This window comes from Rhea pennata, chromosome 2, assembly GCF_028389875.1.
Source record: "Rhea pennata isolate bPtePen1 chromosome 2, bPtePen1.pri, whole genome shotgun sequence".
Taxonomy (NCBI): Eukaryota; Metazoa; Chordata; class Aves; order Rheiformes; family Rheidae; genus Rhea; species Rhea pennata.
In genome coordinates this window covers 133637477-133657325 of record NC_084664.1, presented here as the reverse complement: position 1 = coordinate 133657325, position 19849 = coordinate 133637477, and positions in this window count along the sequence as shown.

Here is a 19849-nt window from a genome sequence, read left to right as displayed (position 1 = left end):
TTTACTGTCCTGGAGATTCAAATCCCAAAATTTGTCATGAATCGCCTTGGCAAGGCAGGTGTAAGAATCCTTCTCATTTATTGAAGCACTGGGCATTACTTCACTAGGACTGCTTCAAAACCACCAGAAATAAAGCTTAGTAAGAAGAGGACTGAGTGCATGGCATGGGTCTTCGGCAGACCAGACAGATTGAACAATGATCCTCCAAGTTTTGCAGTAACCTTTCTATGCCTGAAACCAGACACAAGATCATGGCTCCAGGGATACATCCAGGGATGGTACATGTTTTGTTGTAGGACTTTTGCAATCTAAGTGATTACCAAGGTACGTAGAAAGGTTTATTTTGGATGAGAAGATCAATTGGAAAAAACCTGACAACCCCATGCACAGAAAAGCTGATGGAACCAATCTCAAAAGTAAAGATATTTGGCAAACTTCAGAGAGGCCTTGGCAACTTACTGAAATCTAAACTTTTCATGGGGACAGTTGGATTTCAACTAAGTTGTGCTGGAATCCTGCAGGGCTCTGGAGGACTCCTGCCTAGCAGGCAGACCATTGCTCAACTCCTGGCCTGCTAGGGTAGAGGATTGATGGCCTGTCATTGCAGAATGGCCCACCAAGTAGGCTACCTTTGAACTAGAGACCTCAGGGCTTCCAGGTTTCAAAACTGGGACAACAGTTATTTTGAAACTTTGTTGATATATTTTGATATGCATTGGAAATATTTTCATTTCAATGAATTAGCAAATCCTGACCCCAGAAAATGTTCCATAGGAGTTTTTTGAACTCTGTTGCAGCTCTATCGCAGACTATTCAGCTCTATCGCAGACTAAGTTTAATGACCCGGAAGGGAAAAAAAAGAAAAGGCTTCCTCCATAAACAAAATAAAATACGACCAAATCCAGTGAATGACTCTGAAGCAGGATATCTCAGACCCTATTTACTGGGCATCCCTGGCTGTAATCAGTCTGGTGTCCTTGGACCTGCAATAAACCAGTCTGGGTTCCGTCACACAGCTCTAACCTTTATTTTAAACATCATATCCTGATAGTAATTGTTTAACTTGTTTTATTTTTCCTTTCCATTTAGTGTGCATTTGAAATTGATTCAACTCCTTGTTTTGTGCTAATGCCAAAAGTGTCCATGATGTCTAGAAATGAAATCTTCTTGGTAGATGACTATGCATCCTGCTGGTTATGCTATTGTGATTATATTAATAGCATATTCTCCAACTTAAGCAATGTGCAGGTGCAAACCTCTCCTTTAGCAGTACATAACTCTTTCATCTGCCATTTCTTGCCAGTAGATTTCCTGCCCTTATGAATGTTTCTTGTGAAATTTCTGGGGAATAGCTGCTGGGGTTTTGCCAGTTGTAAAAAAAAAAAAAAACAAAAACCAACAAATAGACAAACAACCCCCTTTCAAAGCTCAGCAAGCTCCCTCCTTTCCAATCCTCTCTCTGGGAAACCTCTGCTATTCATAGTAGATGTTCTACATGTAACAAAAAAAAAAGACTGATCATGAAAAAATAAACATTGTGGATTAACGTAGCAAAGGTAAAAAATTACTGGAGCTGCATGGTGCCAATAACGTTACAAGGGCCTGCCTATATATTGATATGTCCCTTTAGTTCATGTGGGTTCCTCACTTTAAATATATGCTTATGCCTATCCTTACTCAGTGAATTGAGAAGAGAATTGGCCATGGCAAGTAATAATTGTTTTTTAAAGATGGCTCAACACAGTGTTTTTCTTTAAGCAAATACAACTTTGGGACCTGCACACATGCTCAAGCAGCAACACTATTCCATCGTTCCAGTGGGCTTCATTCGTGTATTGCAACCATCACGCAGGAATGAAGGCAGGGGAGCACTTTGACAATAGGAGGAGACTTAAGCTTTTGAAAAATGTACCAGTAAGTGATAGTCTGCAAAAGTATGTGTGTGTGGGAAAGGGACAGTTAAACTAAGCCAACTATTAATACTATACTTTAAATGGCAATATATATATATGACATCTAAATAAATGGAGAAACTTGCCTAAAAGTAAAAAAGAAATTTCCAGCTTCATGTGTCATTTCCTTTCAAAGTGATTATTTACAGTATATCTGTTCTATGCTTTGTGCAAACTATGTTATTGACATTTGAATGTTGTTTCAGTGTGGGATTATAGCATTTGCAAAACAGTTAAAACGTCAACATTTGTAATATTTTTGACCCCAGGATAAACTGTTGTACTTTGAAAAAAATATTCTATTGTATCTCTTTTGCCTGCTTTCAGTGTTTTGTTTAACCAGTAGAGGACTCATTGAACTGGAGCCTGCCATTTGTTTATTGGCATTTCTCAGATGAATAAGAACAGTTGTCAATTATCTATTTCCCCCCCCCCCCAAAATATACTCAACACATAAATGTTCAGCTTATAATTCCACCCAAATATACATATATCCTAAAAATAAACCACAATAAATGTTAGACTAAGCAAAAATGAAGAATGGCAAAAGAATGAAGCAAAGAAAAAAAGGAAAGAAATGTGAAAAGGAAACCACAATGATAAAAATGTAGGCATTCAGTAATATAGTGTATGTGAAAAAGGAGCTTAAAGATGCAGTTAGGAGAGAGAAAAGAAATTACCCCATAAGAAATTATTATTACGAGACAGGTGAAACTATAATCACAGTCATTACAGTCAAATCAGGTGTACTGAAACACAGCAAATAAAAAACAAAGGGCTTTTAAAAGCCCTAGCAATTCCAGTGTATTTCAAAAGTCATTGCTTTAGCCCCTAATGATGAATAATTGCACCTGCTCAGACTTTGTAAAGACTTTATAGTCTCTGTGAAGTTTAAGTAGATTTATAGTCATAAGACCTGCAGTTTTCTAAAGAACAATCCCCTTCTCCCAGATTTTTCTGAAGGAAAACTTCTGACTTGGAAGTTCTATTCTGTGAAAGAGAATCTAATTAGTTTAGGATCGGTTTGCTATTTTGAACCTCTATAAATTTAAGAAGCATTTTGGTTGGGGCTCCAAGCTGGACCCGTCTCTAATTTTGTTGTCCATAAATCAAGGAAATGTAGTGCACCCCTCATGCAGACCATGGCTGAAATGCACTAGTCTAAGTTATTCCTGTATAGGTCCTGAATTTGAGCAATGGCTTGATGCTCTGTTGTACAATCAACACAGCCACAGGATACGGTTGGATTTATAGGCAAGAATGTACAGCGCTTGTTAATCACAGTGGATTGTACTAGTGTAACAAATGGCAATACTTGCTATTTTTCATTAATTTTATTAAAGTAAAGCTCAGTTATGAAACGAATGTGTTCTTCATTAGTAATAGAACTACCATATTATTTTTCCAACAAAACTTGCAAAATATTACATTACTTTTGGCCCAGTGAACTACTGAACCACCACTTCCTAACAGAAAAGAGCTGTAATTGAATAGCTAGTAAAAGGGGCAGGAAATTAGATAAAAGAGTAACAGTAGTTTTACATGACCAAATGAAAAGGTGTTAGCTTTAAATATATAGCCTTCCAATATAGAATTCAAATATTCAAAAGTCCCTGACTTTCATTTTTGAAATTCTGCACTAAATTACCTGACAGTGCTGCTTTACCCTTACGTATTACAAGTGGCTTGGGGCAGGTAATCAAAAAATAGGGTGAAAATTCTTATATCCTGGTAGGCATTGCAGTATCTTTGAAAAATACAAATATTTAGAATTGCATGATAATAGCATGATTATGCTATTATCATGCAAAGATATCTTTTGTGTTTATTATGTAATAAGGCACTCTTAAGCAGAAGCTAGCATTGTAACCAGATAAATATCTTGCTCATAGTGCCTGGAACTCTGGTAGGAGCAGCTTTTTAAACCTGCTTTTAAATCAGACATAGTGGATAGAAGAACCTTTTGAACCTTCACTTCTTGGATTCAGGAGGAGTTGTGAAAGTGTGAGAACATGCCAAGGGAGTGGGTGGGAATCATCCCAAGTGATGGTCGCCACCTGTGTCAAGACTGTCCCTATTTTAAGTTTCTTTTACAATCAACGGAGGAAGAGAGATCTCCAGAAGGTGAGTTGTATTTTCAGCTCTTAGAATTGCCGACTGCTGGAGTCTCTCTTTTTCGCCATTGATTATAAAGGACGTTTAGGGTTTCTACATTCCGTAGATAGTTGCTGCCATTCAGAGCTCATAGTCAAGTGAGATGAAGCTGGGACTTCCATGGTACAGTAGGACATGGAATTATGGAATTGCAGAGCTAAATAACAAATATGCAAATAAAACAAAACTTCACTAGGTTAATACTAAGTTAAATCCCACTGCTAGAAGAGGAGGAGAAAGACAAAAGAGAATGCATCCTGGGTGAAGAAATGAAACATTTTCTCAGATGCTTACTCAATAGCGTTGTGCTTCGGGCTCAGGATGTTGCTTCATTCTCAAATGGCTGATCTTTCCTTGTCATGCTTTCCTATTGTTCTAAATTCCTTAAATAATCCTGGTTTTCCGCTGCATTTTTCATCCATTTAATTCATTTTCAAAACTCTGAAAAATAGCAATTAGTTTAACAGAACAGGAATGAATTAGAAAAAAAATGTTACAGAATGGACCTATTTAAATTATACAGTGGCAACCCGCTTTTACATGGTAATGAAAGTGCAGTTAATAGCTTCCATTTGATTTAGCTGCTAAGTTATGATTATGTTTCTTTATTTCAGAAATAGACATCAGTGCAATAACTACATTGTTCTTTGCTCATTAGTCACTACCGCTTGGTCTCCTCTGAACTGTTTTGAAGTTTTAGAACATCAGCCGTCCTATGACAGTCAGAACATGTTGATCCACTAGATATTTTAGGCTCTACAATTTAGGCAAACTTTTGCTATTATAATGGTTTACAGACTTCAGTGGCTTATCTTAGGTCTTCACTGTCCATATCACAGCAGCTCTTAGACAGAAGTCCACTGATGTCAATTTGTTCTGTGCAAATAGTGCACAAATAGCATAGCACTAGTTATTACACAGTCAGCATTTGTCAATCATTTCCAGATCAGCATACTTGAAGTTAAAACATGAAATAAATACAGGATTACATGTTAACATCTCAGGTATCTTTTGAGAAATAGCTGTATGTTTTATTTGCATTCATACCATATACATCCTTATGAGATTATATGCTGCTGGAATGTTGCAACAAACCTCCTCCTTGAGTTGGAATCTGATATCACTGCAAGATCTGCAATAGTTGTGGCAGTGGGACATATGCTATTGGTTATAGACGTACTACAGAATTCAGCCAAACAGCAGTCCAGTACAGCAATTGTACTAAGACAAATGGAAGTGTCAGGGCCAATTGTGCTAGCATCTTAATATTTATGTAAGTGTTACAATAACCCTTATAAGCACCACTTTTTTTCCTTCTTGCACGTATTTTTAACAAACAGTCTTGCAGTTAATAGCCAGTTAAGAATACAGGTAAAATCTCTCAGCCACTTCTATTTGCCTGCATCTCATCGTCACTAAATTGCTGCGGAGCAAAGCTTTATCTAAATTTCACCAATTAGGTTCCTGGTAATCCACAGTGTACCTTTTTTACTAAGTGCACTTGCTGTATTTAATGTTCAGTGGGGATAATTATAACATGTCTTTCTGTATCTCATCAGACTCCCTTTTACTTTTTTGGAGCAGCTTCTGCCATTACATTACACATCTTGTACCTCTTTGTCCAGGGTTTTTAGACTCTGACTGGTAGAAGTCCAAAAATCCAATAGTTTAATGCCCAGAGTAGTAATCTGTGGTTTAAACTAATTGCCATTGGACATTGTCAAGTGAAGCTAACTTACTCATCAATCTACTTATGCATATGCCTATGTGAATTTGTAAGGTGCTTCCTGAAACTTCTTGCTGAACTGTGCAAAGCCTTGCAATAGTCCTCTTTACAAGCCTGTATTTTACTCTCTGTGAACACTCGTGAGAGTAAACCGAACTACTCCAATGTTTGTAAGTGGGCTGTGTAACTGCACAAACCATGAGTTCCAGTTTAGTTTAAAAATTCAAGGGAGCATTTATGAACAATATTTGCATGTTCTCCCATCTTCAGTCAAGGTACTGCCTATATCATTGCTTTTCAGTAGCAGTTTAAACTAACGTAATAAATGGTCCACTGTCACTGAATGTGAGTTGTCAGCATGGACAGTTTACGTGGTTTTCTCAGCATTTAGAAATGGTATTTCTCACCTCCTCCACACAAGTCTTTTCACCATCTTGCCAACTTCTTGAGGGGAAAAATAACTTCATTCTGGTCTGAGGTGTTTCAAAAGTTATGTGAGGAGAACTGAGGTTTTTTTTTTCTTTTTGCAAGAACATTAGCTCAAGTATGCACCTCACTTCTAAATAAGCTATATTTTAGGAAGCATTTATGTAATCTCTCTACAGCGAGAATGTTCAGAAACATCCACATGTTAGAAGGCTGTTGCACCATTATGTCTCTACAGCAACGTCTGTGTATAACACCTAGCCTTTAAAAAGGACCCAAAGGCCCTTGCCATGCTTGAAGTGGGATTTGTTTCAACATCTGATAGTTATGTGTCCAGCTGTCTTAGTTTTCTGAAGTTCTTCTGCAGTCAGCAGTGTGTGAGAGATCTGTCCCCAAAGATGCCTGTGGAGATTGCATCTCTGAAGAAGCACCTCTAATCTAAGAATCTTACACTAAACGCTTTAAGACTTATGAAATTAGGTGAGGTTCATCCTTCCACTCACATTCATATGTGAAGCTTCTTAAACGTTAATTCCCAGGGCTTGGCCTTTCAGGCTTGACTTGATATCTGACCAAGTGACTGAGGCCAGACTTGCTGGCATTTCCCACTGTGCTTCCTGGATGTGAAAAGGCACAAGGACTCATGACCAGAACAAGAACGTCTACTAACTGTGCTGTGTTCATGTGGACATTAACATTGCAAATCAGCATTATGTAAACAAGCTCTTTCCCTTAAAAGGAACGCTTATGCTACTAATTCTCTTATGTCTGATATTCTTTAGCTTTGCAGCTATTGACAACTGTTTTTTACCGGTCTAGCTATTTAAAGTGCAACTATCATCTGCCTCCACAACCTTCAGTCCATAGAGAGGTCCACACATGATTCTAGACATCACAGTCATGCTGAATTGATAAAAAAGGAACCAAGTATATCTAGCTCAATATCAGACTAATGACTTCACTCCAAAAACTTAGAGTTCAGTGCACAGTAAACTCTGAAGTTTCTTGTTCTGGATTTGATACATCAGAGGTGGATACCTCAGTATAGGAAAAAACACAGGTAATGCCAAGCATGCATGCACTGAACACTGGACTGAATTCCATTTGAAAAAACTTGGTACAGAAACTCCTGCAGAAAACAGACAAGGCATGGCCTACTGCTTTTTGAGTTATGCAAACCAAAGCACTTTGGCTGAAGGCAGTAATGTTAGTGGCATGTGAAGAAGGATGAGTCTGTAGTCTCAATAATTCTTCACAAATAATTTTGGAAACTTTGGGTCAGACCCAAAGTCTGTCTCGGCTAACATCTTGTCTTTTACACTTCCTATTCTTTTTCCGTGTTATTCTACTTACATTTCAGTTACATACAGAATTCCTAGTTGCATCAAGACTCTACTAGTTAAGCATATGGTAAAAGACATTCTCTGCCCCAAAGAATTTACAGTTTGAAACTGGGAGATTCTCCAGACTATTGGAGTTTACTCTATTGCTATAAAATGATCTATCTTAAAAGTTCACTCTGGCAAAATATCCTAAGCATCTACTTAAGAGGTGCTGAGTGACCTCATTTATACCAAGCCCTAGGATTAGGCACAATGTTTGCTTAAAAGTGTTTTGAGATCCTGAGATATAAGAAGCTTTAGAAGTGCAAAGATTTTTTTAAACTGGCTTAATATGTTTTTGTGTTTATTTGTAGATGTAGAACTTATGCAGTATAAAATTTGACAGCTAAGACTAGTCATGAAATTTCTCCAGGAAAATAAAAACCTGTTAACAATTTGCTGACATTCGTGAAAACCCCTACATGCATCCAAATCTACTTCCAGGTATTCACATGCAAGAATTTGAAGTCTTTTGCATTGCAAATATTAGCAAATGTTTTTTAAGTGATGCTCACTTTTCACACACCGTTTATATAAGAGCTTTCTGAGTAGCAGCAAATTCTAGTCCTATTAAATTTCAGTTCACCTTTTCCTGGGTACTTGTGCCAAAAATGATTTTTGGAGGTATTTTATAGACAAATTCAAGAATATATGTCAGCCATTAAGGACCTGAATATAAAGTTACAGATAGGAAAATATGCTATTAATAATAACAAATCCGGTGTGCTTTACTCATGTGAGCAATTCAGTTTACGAATCATTTTATTTGAAGAGAGAAGAATGTAAAGACATTTCACTAACTTTCGAATTTCTCTGTTCACACGTGAGGAGCGCAGCTAATGGAAGGAAAATAAACAGTTCACTTCAGAGTCTTGGGTTAATTACCAACAATTGCTTTGGATAACATTCTATTTAAGGCAACCATTGACTTTTTAAGGATTTTTTTTTAAGCCTGTTTAAGCTAAAAAGCTGCTGCTTTTTATTTTCATAGACTCATAGAATTGGTAAGATTGGAAGGGACCTCTGGAGATCATTTAGTCCAACCCCTCTGCTCAGGCAGGGTCACCTACAGCACGTTAGACAGGGTTGCATCCACGCAAGCTTTGAATATCTCCAATTATTTTGTAGTCCTAATGCTTCTCTATGGGTTTATTTCTAGGATATTCTACCTAGTTTAAATTTAGCCTTTGGGAGAGGGTAAGCACAAATGGGAAATGGAGAGAAATTTTACCCTTCTTTCTTTCTGTTGTGAATAGCAAGTTTGTCGAGTCTATCCTGGTGAGTCATGTCCAGCAGTTTTAATAATTTAGTCTCGTTATTCATTAATTCACTTTGAAATTGTAATGGTATTTACAGTTTTGCTTCTTAACGATTCTGCTCTGTCCTAGCCTAAAGAGTGGAGACCTGGGCCAGGCAGGGAAATAGGAACACTGTGAGTTTGCAGTTAAGTAATTTCAAATGAATTCATCTGGAAGGCTGTTTCTCCTTATTTCCTCTCATTCATACCCCTTTGATTCCCTTTTCCCCATCCTCTCCTTCTGACCTTCAGCTCCAAATCTTACGGATTTCTGAAATTATTCACACCCTGGATATTCCCCGAAGAGAAGGAGCAGTCTTGGCTCCCTGGGCGCTTCAGTGCAGCTCAAATGAGATCCAGCTCATGGATCCCAGGAGCCTCTTTGGGGACAGAGGAGAGGGTATCGCAGAAACCAGAATGTCTCTTTCTCCTTCACCTCAGGTGAGGCTTCTCCTAGGTCTAGTAGGTCTGTCTACTGGGGCTAAACCGCCTGCAGTTTTGTGTCATTTATGGCTACCTTTTAAACTCAGTCTTTGGAGCAAGGCAGTTGTGCCAAACAACTTCCCCAAATGCTCTGGGAAAAACAAGGAAATAAAAAGAAAAGAATCTCTGCTACTGCTTTGCAGAACCTCTTTTCCCTGCCCCCATTATTCCTATAAACAACTTTCAATGGGGAGAGTGGGAATTCGGTGTGGAGAGCAGGGAAGAAAACGTGAGCTTGGAGGAGGTGAAAGAAACTGGGGAGCCTGTGAGCCTGTGAGGAGGGAGAATAAACTGGTGCCCCAGGGAAGAGAAACTGTCTGGAAAAAGCAGGAGTGCAGAGCTGCTGGTGACTGGAGAGGGGTCATTGCTGCCTGTGGACCTAGTGGCTCAGGCTGCTGGGCTAAAAATCAGAAGCACACAGTTACACAGGGAGCATTGTTAAATCCATCTTATCTTTTTCTCTATTTATGTAAGGTGTTCATTCTCTGTATTTCATCTCCAAAGGTCTCTTCCACGGGGTGGAAGGATGCCTTAACAGCGGCAGCAAAGGAGGGCAGTGAGGTGGCAGCATGCGTGGCCTTTCTTGCCCTGCTGTTTTTTCAGTTAAGGAAGTCACTTGCGCTTTCTTTCATCGTTCCTCCTCCTCTCTTCCTCTCCTATGTCCCAATTGCCTGCCCTGATGCAAGAGTTTGAAAGTCTGCTGGTGGTAGCTGTGGTGGCTGCAGGGAGGAGGGAATGGGGGAAAAAGCAGAGGGAGTAAAATAAGTGTCAAGGAATTCATTGTCTGTTCTCCACCTGTTGTTATTCTGGTCCCAATCAACCTGCTAGCCAGGCTGGAGCCAGTGGCCATCTGGAAACACTGCTCTGTTTATAAACTTGGCATGAAGCAGCACTCCCGGGCCCTGACCTCCCACACAAATCTGGAAACAATTAGAGCAAGATGATAGGCAGGCAGGCAGGGAGAGGAGAGGAGAGAAAAAGAGCGCGTGAGAGGAGTTGCAGAGAAGGAAAAACAGATAGATGGAGAGAAAGGGGAGCGTGGAGAAGGTGGCAAATGTTTCTGAGATGCAAATATTTATGCACACCTTAAATGACCGCTGTCTCATTAATTATTGCCCTTGCCAAAACAGCTTCTTTTTCACGAAGGCTAGTACTTGCCTCTTTGCTTCCCCCAGCAGCACAGCTTTTTCAAATTACATTTTATGTTTTACGCTGCTAAACGTTTGCTTTTACTACTCCTAGGAAATTAAGCTGGGTCTGTTAGATCCACATGCTTAGACCCATGCACATTCTGTATTTGGTGGTACTGAAAACTGAAGTTCAAATGTTGCAGCTCCCACCCAGCTTTGCTAGGAATAATGTCTCTCTCTCTGCTACTCACACACCCCAGCATGCTGCTTTCCAGAAAGAGCGGCTCCCAGTCACTGGCTCTCTAGAGTGTGGGAGTCATTTGGGTTCAATTCTCTCAAGCCTTCTCTCGCCCCACCCTACCCACCCACTCTTAGTGCAACTCATCATCATCTTTACTGGGAAGCCTGCACTTTTCCTAGTCAAACCAGACCTTCAGTCACCGGGTTACTCCCTGGTTCCTCTCCGGATTTTGGACCTGTGCCCAGCCCTGCTCTTGCTGTACAGGTAGGCAGCCTGCCCATCATCAACCTGCTGCAGCAGAGCCTTGGGGGGAGCAAAGAAGAGCCACAGTTCAGCCCAAAACAAAACTATGCATTTCCCTTTCCAGATGCATGGTGCAGGCAATCCTGTCTGTGCTTTGGGTGATTTTAACATAGCTAGTACAGATGCCAGTGTGTTACTTCATTTCTCACAATGTGTCCTTTCAGTATGAGAGCTGAAAGAGTGAGCATTGGGCGAGACAAGCCTGACATTCATTTCTGCTGGTCTGGCTAAAGGGAGGATCCCTTTTGGCTCACCTGGCAAATCTGCTGCTTATACATCCTGAGAGTCCAAGCGGTGTGTTTAAGGTGCAATAAAATATGTCTCATTCCTAGTCTGCTGAGCTGCTGATGGTGAAACCTCACAGCATGCAACCAAAGAGACCCACGCATGGCCCCAGACAGCCACATTCGCAACCACCATTGGTGCCGCTGAACTTGAGTGGGTACGGAGAAGCATGGGAGCACTTCATTGCCGTTATTTTTTTTCATTCACTAGCCTTAGGACTGGACTACTGTGCCTCGTTCATGAGGTGCATTAAAGGTCCATCCGCCCTGTCATAAAACTATAGCTCAGAATGTCCAAGGTCAATTTTTGCCCTGACATAGACTCCATGCAACCATGAAGACTTCAATGGACTTTCCTCTGGTGTACGTCAGGCCCATCAGTTCTCACCAAAATGAGCAGAGACACTCAGCTAGGTTGTAGCGTTCATGATACAGGCATGGTCTGATAATGCAGCTGTTGTGGAGATAAGGAATGAGCAGCCACCAGAAGAGGGTTGTTTGAATTTGGTGGCTCCTAATGGGCAGTGTGTTAGGTAGAGTTAGTTGTGGTTTGATGGCAGAACCTGGGCTCTGCCAGGTACAGTAGGCAGATAGGAGCCAATCTGTTTATATCATGTTGTATAACAGTGTCTCAGTTACCAGATCCAGCCCTTAATTTCTCTGAGATCATGAGCTATTGCTGTTGGATACACACACTGAGTTTCTTTGGGGTGCTGAAAATCTTCTGAAAGGTGCTTAAAAGGCTTCTTCATGCTGTTCCTCTCAAAGGGAGTTCAATGATTCAGCATCATTAATCTGGATGAAATGCTGCTCTCATAATTAGTGCTAATCGGCAGCTTTGTTTGCAGCCTTGTCAGAGCCAGTGATTAGCTAAGCAGAATGGGGAGGCTACAATGTGCATCTATTCTATAGATAAATAAAGGGCCTTAGGGTCAATTACTGCTAAACCAGCACTTTTCAAAACACTGTGTTCGTGCACTGTCTCCTTCCCTTACCAGAAATTTGTGTTTCACAACAGCTGGTTACTTTTCTCAGATTTTCAGTAAGCATCAAGTTCTTACGTTAATGTCTGGTGTGGCTATTCCTATGCTGACCCACTCAGGAACACATTTTGTTTTGACATGACTGTGGAAACTTAAAGGAATACAAAATGCACAACATGTAGGCGTGTTAAAATAAATACAGGCAACCCACCAGACATGTGAATGGCAAGGAGGCTAGAAGCGATTCAACCATGGGGCTAAGAAACAAATGGTTTCTTTATGTGGCTCTGGCTGTTCGGTAGCTGTACTTCAGAGCAATGTAATGGGTTTTAATGTTCATAAAAATGTTCAATCTGGTAAACCAATTTTTAGACTCTTACATAGTCTTGTTGAAATTGGATTCATTTGAACTGTAATATAAAAATATTATGTTTACTTAACCCTTGTAAACTGATCTCCTTTGTCTTTGTGAACTTGCTGGGCAGTTAAAGACCTACATTCCTTCCATAGTTAATAAATTTTTGTATTTTTCCCTGTATAAATAAATTTAATTACACTAAGACTTGGTTAATCAACAGCAAACCTTTTTAACACTGATATTTTTAGATAGTTTTTGGTTCGAAATAAATAAGTTCATGCATTAGGGGTCTATATTTTGTTAAGGTTCCTAGAGTCTGCCTAGATTTTTTCTGTCATAGCCCTGCAGATAGTGCAGCATGGATTGACTGAGGTCTGATGGGCCTAGTGATGCAAGCTTTAAATTATATCGAACGCTCTGCTTTTTACAAAAGGTGATAATCCATTTCTGTCCTTGTTTTTGACTAAATGCCCCAGTGATATGAATGGCAATTCCACATCTGAAGCTGCTCCTCTGTTCCTCTCTCTGCCCTTTCCCTGAGTTTTCATCTATCTAGCACCAGGCCCCCCCGAGACATTTCATACAGGCATTTCTATGTTACTTCCAAGTGGGCAAGGATAAACTACATTCCATATGGCCATTAAGGTAGTCTTTTTCTTACATGTACATTGCATTTCCCAAGGCACCGAGGATTTACAAAAATCCTCGAATGGTACAGTTGATGTTGATCAAAGAGCCCCAGATTCAAGAACTTATGAAAAAGGATTTTGAAGTTTTCTGCCTGAAATTCTGTAAAGAATACAGTGGCTGAAATAGTGCATATAAATCCTAAAGCTTTTTTCTGGAAGTAGCTGGCAGTTCAGAGGGAAATCTACTTCCAGTCTTAAGGCATAATTGGCGTGTGCTTTTGTTAATTAACTTAACGATGCATGTGTGGCACTTTGTTTGTTATGCATGGATTGACAAATTCCTGGGGGTCATTTCATCTCATTCTCACTGTGAAGTATTAAAAGTGCAAAATCTGAGTTTTCACTAAAAATGAATAACAAAAGGAGCTACCATACTGTAACTTCAGCTTTCACTTCAAAACTGATTAATGATTAGAGAAAATAAATACAAAAGGTCAAACCTATCATTTGTAAAAAACAGTAGCAATAACAGAACTACTGTTTCTTAAGTTCAAGTTTCCTGCTACTTCAAATCCTTCAAATCCAGATTGCAATCACTTACATTGAGTGCTGTGTATGGCTTATGATGGCACTTTGCATAAAGCTGAATTTTACCAGGGCTCTTTTATAGTTATGAATCAGAAATCCTTTGTATAATCACTGCTCTTAAGTATATATATTCAATATTTTGGTCCTACCAGGACAGATGAGAAATTGTGCAGAGTTCTAGCAAAACAGCTACTAAAATGAGGTAAGAGAGATCTGAGACCCTTTTGTGCGTGTGTGTCTGCATGTTATGGAAGCCAGATAGCTCACCTCAAACAAAACAGCTATATTTGATTGTGCTTGGTGCTGCTTTTTACCCAGTTTTATGAAACTACTAATTGAAGCACCAGGAGGCCAAGTGCTTTGCTCAAGGTCATAGACTGATTCAGTGGCTCCGACTCAAACCTAGATTTCAGCCTGGCTCCGACTTTCTGATAACAGTCAGGACTAAGGGCAACACAAATGACTGCATACACTGCATGTAACCAGTGCAAAGACCATTTTTGGTTTGACATTCTCTTTTAAAACAATATATGGAGAGAGAGTACGTGAAGAGATGGCTAGTAAGGGTATAAGCAAAAGAAAACACTGTTTTCTTCACTGAATAGTGACAAGAAGTTGCACAAACTGCATTCGTGTCTAGACTGGGAGTACACAGCTTGCATGCTTCAAAGTCTTTTCTGCAGAGTGCCTTGTAATCACTCTCCTCAGCATCCTGTTTAAGAGAAGCTATTAACTACTTGCAGTACTTTCCTTCTATTTTTCGGTAAGATAATATGAGGCAAAGGCCAAGAGCTAACGTCAGGATCTGTCCAAAGCACTTTTTTTTCTTTTTTTTTTAAGAGGTCTGTTAGTCGATATTTTTGAAGTGGCAGAAAGGAAGCACCGGGGCAGTGTCCTTCCTGGCTCTGCACAGCTTCCTGCGCGCTTCCCTGCTGGAGTGTTAGTCAGAGCCCGGCAACAATTCATGCTCGGCCTCCCACGCCATCGTCTGCCTGGCTTTGATTTTCTGTACTTGTGCTATCAGCTGGCCAGTCTGTTCTCTGACTTCACCATGAGTGTACAGGTGGCAGAGCAGGGAGCCAACTGCGCCGCAGAAGCACCGCTGTGATTCAGAGCTTGCGCACGATCTCTGCATGCGCGTCTCCGAATGCACCTGCCTTATAATGCTGGAGGAGACGTGATTGCGTAAGGCACCCAGATTAAAGTCTACAGGGCTCTTGGATAAACCTGCTGTGGTTAAAAAAGAAAAAAAATTGGAGGTGACTGATTGCTGACTAAACTGTTTTACTGTTTTAACACACACATTTCTCATATGATGAGCTCTCTCCAAACTTCTTCCCACCTGCTTATAGCTTGGCTCCCTGGGCCAGGTACAGTTCCCATTGGCACAAGCGCAAATCCAGTTACCTGATGTAAATTAAAACCTGTTGGGCTACTCAGACTTCACATCATTGCAGTCATTGTGGAGCCTCAATTTATGAATGGAGTGATGTCTAGCACTATAATTTGCTGCAAATGGTGAAGGAGACGCTGATTTTGCCTGCAGCAACTGCTGCGAAGAAAGAGAAGAGAAAAACCATCACCACAACATGAGGAGATAAAAAAGTCAGGATACAGGGAAGAGTCAATCAGGAGACTCTGCTTGTCTTTGGCTAAGTGTTTGGTCTCTGGAAGAAACTAGGATTTGGATGCTTTTTAATTTTTACCCTTTTGTGGCTGTGCCTTTTATAACATTTCCCTTTTTAAAATATAACTAGCTTCTTTTGTCTCTCTAATTTTGATGGTATAACTATTAATATCTTCATCTTTTTCAGACTCAAACTGAACCACAGTAACACAGTCCAGCCTTTGCTTGATCTCTCTCTTTTTTTAAGCCTTTGAGAAAATTTTTTATTGAAAACAGTGTCTCCTCAGTGTCTCCACTGCTGCTCTGATTCCTATTGTCATATCAAGGAGAACCTTGCTTTTACCCCCCTAAATGGCTTAATTCAGCTAGATAAGGCTAACAGAGAGCCTTTCAAGAGCGCAGCAGGACAGAAGATAGAAAAGTTTGGGAGAGTGGTACCCCGGGGTAATAGAGCTAATCCTCTGCATGCTACGTTATGCTGCTGTCATGGGGATCACAGCACTCTGCACCCTTGGGACAGCTTTCAGGGGAAATGTTCAGTGAGAAACCAGATACTGAAGTGAGAGAGATGAAATCCTACGAGGACAAAAGGATTCTGCTGTTACCGGAAACATGTGGGTCCTCAGACCAGCCAGGGTCAAAGAAACTACCTATGTTCTTCCTGCCACATTTTAGAGTAGATTGGGAAATATAATTTGAATAAAAAGACTCAGCAGCTCAGAGGAGAGCAGAATTTTTTGCACCTTCTTTATTCCCCTATTATTAGCTCCCCTTGCTGTTCGCAAGTCAAGCCGTATTTGTGCCTTTCAGCATGAACGGTTTCATAGCAGGGTTCTGTAGTTAATTCTTGTCGTTTTGTGAGAATTACCTGTGATGTGACTGAAAACCATTCAGAGAGGGGTGGGTGAATGGATGTACTCAATGATTTTTTATTATTAGCCTATTTGCTGTGCAGTAGTTTAGCAAGATTTGTTGCTGCTTTTTAGCTCAGTTGCTTGTTTCCTTGTTGTTTTGATACAGCCAGAAAATTGCTCATATTGTTGATATACTAGGAATAGTTCAGTGTACTTCTGATGCAGCCTAAAGGGTTGTATTTTTATAGTAGCTCTGACAGGTTCCCAAATAATTTAGCTGAGATTTTGATAACAACAATTATTGTTGTAAGGCAAACATGACTTCTATGTAAAAAGAAGCTTCTTCCAGCCCTCTAACAGACTCTGTACCAGACTTTTCTGGTACATCAGCTTACTTTTTACTCGGCAGCTGCTAGTGTAAACAGCATTTACTCTAAACCATGACATGGATATATCTCAATAAATTGAAGTGATTGTACACATCAGTCTTCTTAGGCTGGGTCTAAAGTTTCACATTATGTCCCCCAAATTTCTGCTAGGAGACGAAGCCAGTCTATTTCTACTTCATTTGTGAAAACACTTTCCTTTCCCCAAAATGGTTGAGACATGTAGGTCTGTCAAGTTACATTTACTGTTAGTCTGGAAGAAACCTGTGAACTTTGTGAAAACAATGAAGAGAAAAGTTGTGATGCATGCTATCTGTTTTGCTGCTTTGTTCACAACCGTGTTACGTTCCTTTAGATAGTGGATGGTAACTGTCAAGAAATCAAAGCTGGTTTTCTTTCATCATATATGTTCTTTTTTCACTATCCCATGATAAAATCTTCAATACCCCAAAGTACTGACAGCATATATAACTTGTGAAGTATACATTTATCTTTTATATTACTATTTTGTAATCCTAAAGATGTTAACACGGGGATTCTTGGAATTTTTATGAAAAATCGTAGCTGCTTGACAGTAAGTATATGACTGCTTTTAGCAGTGGTAAAGAACTTGCCTGTATCCTAGTGAAAGAGAGTGATAGAAAGATAGAACTGGAAAGGAAAATGTCTACTCCAGTGCTCTGACCCAGGGTTCATCCTCTTGATCATTTCTGACAAATGTCTAAGTACTTGAGCTGTTTGGTTCCTCACAGTTGGACTTCTTGAGTTGTGCACTTTGTATTGGTTTAGACTGATTTCCCTATTACCCTTTGGATTTAGCCACACTCTGCTTGCAAAGGCTCTGGGCAAGCCAAGGACTTTTCTGAAGATTTTTCACTGTGGCTAACTGTGGCTCAGGTACACTGCCACTGCAGTGAGCTGCCATCTACCTCTGCTGTGTTCAGCACCATGTTGATTAAAAATGCTTTGAGTTTTAGTTTTTAATGTTTTAGTGGCAGGACTTGGTAGTTTGTGTCACAACACCCAACAGTGTTGGTTCTTGGGAGGTTAGCAGCGGTAAGAAGTTCGCAGGACCATCACATAAGCTCAGCACCTTCCTTCAGCTTTTCAGAAACAGAAATGGGCATATGGGGCATTTTTCCCTTTTCATTTTGATTTATAGGACACAACATTTTGTTCTTTGGTATTTATCTGATTCTGTAGTAATGTAAGGGTGATTTTTGTTTTAACAAAGGGTAACAGTTGTCATGCTAGAAAATCCGATTAATAAATCATGAAGCTATTTATTTTGGTGGACTATTTCTGCCTAAGTGTTGCATTCCCTATGCACTAGAAAGAACATGTTTCCTGACCACTAAACACCTTTTCCATTTCATGTAAGTTGACACTTTACTGGTGTTTGCAGCACTAGAAAATGTGAAATCAACCAAAAAAGTCAGGTTTTGTGTTTTAAAGGGTCTGTAGGGCACAGATAATTTATGCATCATCATCATCAGGTTACATAGGAGTTTCGTTTCCTTTAGTGAAAACTAATTTCTTGAATGCTGAAATAAAATCCCCATTTACAGCAATACCCACAACTTTCCATTTACATGTATTGCCTCAGGAGATCCTCTTCATGGAAAACTGATTGCAGGAGACACACATTTTACAAGAGTTTTTTGCTACCTTGTACTAATTTCATCGAAGGTCCTTTATCATTCATTCATTTACGGATAGTTTATTTATTTTTCAGGCCATAAAGGCTAACGCAGGTGACATTCATCAGGGGAAATCTCAGATATTTAGGGCATTGTATTTCATGCCATTATTTCAATGATTAAAACCAAAAGGTGATAGTGCAGTTGTTTGAAGACTGAGTCATTATTCCATTTCTGCTATCTTTTATGCTGTCCATAGTGAGATTTACCTTCGCCTGCTTCTTTCCAGGTCCACAGTCTGAAGGTACAAAAGAGCTGGCAAGAAGTTTTAATATTAAAAGTCAGGTAGAAAAGGGGAGAGGGGAAAAGGAGCATTTCAGGAAAGATGAATTTCATCACCAAAACCATATTTCTGAATAGTTCTTAAACTATTCGAGTCCTGGTAAGAGCTTGTTCCTTCACAATCCAGATTCTCCTCTGGCTCAGTGCTGCAGTGAAATCATAATTCTGTATTTCTGACATTGCAGACTGTGGCCAGCATGGAAATGATTGTGATATCACAAATCCACAAGGGATGGGCAAACCACTTCAATAAAAATAGCAACTGCCGTGAACCTCAGCCCAAATTCTGAACTCTCTCTCTCTCCCCCTCTTTTTTAAAGCTAACATGATTTCAGTAAGTACCTCCCTGAAATTAATCTTGTGGACTCCACGGTCTTGGCTGTCTTTGCTGATCCAGCTGCTGTTCTTGAATCTGACAATTTCCAATGCTTCCCCTGGGTTGGAGGGAGTCAGTACATTTTGGGGTATACCTTTGACCTGCGGAATGCATGGGACTGGGACACAGCAGCCAGCTGAGCCCGGGAGGAGACGTGCCAAAACTGAGACTCCTCTGATAAAATATAGCTTTGACAGGGGAGCTCTTGGAAGCCAGAGGAAAGGAACCATTTTAGGTAGGGGGGATAGGAAGACTCTGGCTATGTTGGGAAGAATAAACTCAGAACAGAAGAATGAGATTTCAGAAGAATTCTATAAGCCCTGGAACATCCATGCCACATGGGGCATGTTGTCTGAGACTGAAGTGTAGGTATGTAGGGTGAGAGGAAGCAGCGAATTTCGTCATTATCTTGTGAGCTTTTTGCAAAAGGAAAAGAAATTTGCTTTTTATGTTGCACAGGTAATACATCTCCTGTGCTGCCCGGTGCTCAGAAGTTGCATCAAAGTAAATAATTCACCTTTCTCATACTCTCATAAATGAATGAATGTATATGATATGCCCTATTCCACCTGAGCTCCAGTTCACCTCGCAGGCTGAATGCTCCTGGGAAAATGGACTTAACGTAGTAAAGGATAGTGCAGCTCAGGTATCCCTTACACACACACACACACACACACCTTGAGAAATC